Below are 1,711 nucleotides of genomic sequence, written 5' to 3'. Positions count from 1 at the left end.
CCGTGGGTGACCTGTCCTCGGCTCCGCTCCCGCGCCCCGTTAGGCGGTTAAATCGCTCCATTCATTTAGCGCGTGTTTCCGAGAGCTCGTTTTTATCTTGGAGGAAACCAGGCTGGCTCAGGGGCACGTAATGAAATCGCATGAATATACGCTGGGCCCGGAATCTAATTTCCTGCTCCTGTTCAGTGCGGGGCGGAGGCCAGTAGGAAACGTATGAATTCTTTCCTGGCTGGGGCTGAAGGCCGGGCCGGGCTCTGTCTGTGCTGAGGCCGCGGTCCTCACTCCATTGGAAGCTGGTTAGAGCTCACACACCGAGCGTCCCGGACAAAGATCAGGCCAGACTGCGAGGCTGACACCCCCTCTGGGGCTCCCGGTGCGCAGAGCCTGATGCCACGCGGGTTAGGCGACAGTTCCCGCAGAGGGTACCCATGCCTGCAGTACCCATGCCTGCCCAGGGGCTCGGCCGGGGCTGCCTGTCACTCTTCATAAGGGCACTGATCTCATCATGGGGGCCCCACCCTTATGACCTTATGACCTCATCTAACCCGAACCACCTCCCAAAGGGCTCATCTCCCAATATTGTCACATTGAGGGTCAGGGCGTTTTGAGGGATGAATTTTGAGGGAACACGTTCAGGCCGCAGCCCCGGCCGTAAGTGGTCAGCCCTCCGGACCCGTGGAGCCGTGTCCTGGTGAAGACGTGTCCCCGGCCGAGGGGTCTCGCTTTTGAGTGTCATGTCCTCAAGCCAGGCAGCATTCTTGGTGTTTTGATGTTGCAGAATCTGGACTAAAGAGAAAAATGATTATTTTAGTCGGGCCGGCGTGGCTCAGTCATTGAGCATCAACCCATGAACCAGGAGATCTCCTTTCAATTCCGGGCCAGGGCACACGCCCTGGGCTCGTTCCCCGTATGGGGCGTGCAGGAAACGGCCTATCCATTTCTCTCTCTCATCATTGATATTCCTCCCCCCCTCTCCCTTCCTCTCTGAAATCAATGAAAACACATTTAAAATAATTTTTTGAACCATATTTTCTGCAATCACAAAGTCCACTTGTTCGTAAAGGGCATTTTCCTACTTAATGCCTCCCTGCCGCGCTCCTTGCTGGTAGCGCTCCCCTCGCAGCCCCGGTCGCCCTGTCCGTGAGCGTGAGTGTGAACGTGAGCATGAGCGTGGGCTAAGGCGGCCACGAGGAGGAGGCTGCAGGGGCAGACCTGCCGGTTTGTCTGAGACACAGTTGAGTGGAAGAGTCACGAAGGGGAACGTCCGGAACGTACAGAGCGGTCCGCGGGGACCACGCGCGCTCCGCACAGGCCCGTCTGGGAGGCCGCGTGCCGCCGTGTGGACGGAGTTATTTCGGGTGAGTGGGATTACGGGCTATTTTAAATATTTCTTTTTTTGATGTGTGTAGTGTCTACATTTTCTACCGTGAATGTGTTTTATTTTATAACGAGGACAAAATTATAACCACGGGTCTTGCCAAAAGTGGCTCAGTCTCCCCGACCTGGGGGGACCCCGGTCGCCCCTCTGACCCTCAGCACTTCTATGCCCACCCGGGTCCCGGGGCCACACCGAGAGCTGCTCTCCCACCGGCACGAGACAGGAGTGACCGCAGCGAACCCGTCTGCCCTTTCCTGGCCGTTCTCTCTCCCAGCCGTGACCCTTCCCGGGCTGGGTTTGCTCAGCACCGCTGGCCGTGTGCCATGTGCTGCA

The 1,711-nt window shown here is 57.7% G+C and overlaps 1 protein-coding gene across 1 annotated transcript in view; it reads left to right on the top strand.

The window, feature by feature from the left end:
* Positions 1 to 14: 14 nt before the first annotated feature.
* Positions 15 to 1,711, top strand: part of LOC107182813 (WAS/WASL-interacting protein family member 3) — a 138,180-nt gene continuing 136,483 nt past the window's right edge. Inside the window, exon 1 of the transcript XR_001513566.1 lies at positions 15 to 1,358. The gene's annotated coding sequence lies outside the window, so the exon portion shown is untranslated. The remainder of the gene's footprint in view (positions 1,359 to 1,711) is intronic.

Source organism: Myotis davidii, unplaced genomic scaffold (assembly GCF_000327345.1).
Source record: "Myotis davidii unplaced genomic scaffold, ASM32734v1 scaffold991, whole genome shotgun sequence".
Lineage (NCBI taxonomy): Eukaryota > Metazoa > Chordata > Mammalia > Chiroptera > Vespertilionidae > Myotis > Myotis davidii.
The sequence above is the reverse complement of the archived record's forward strand: the minus strand, read 5'-3'. Positions and strand labels throughout refer to the sequence as shown.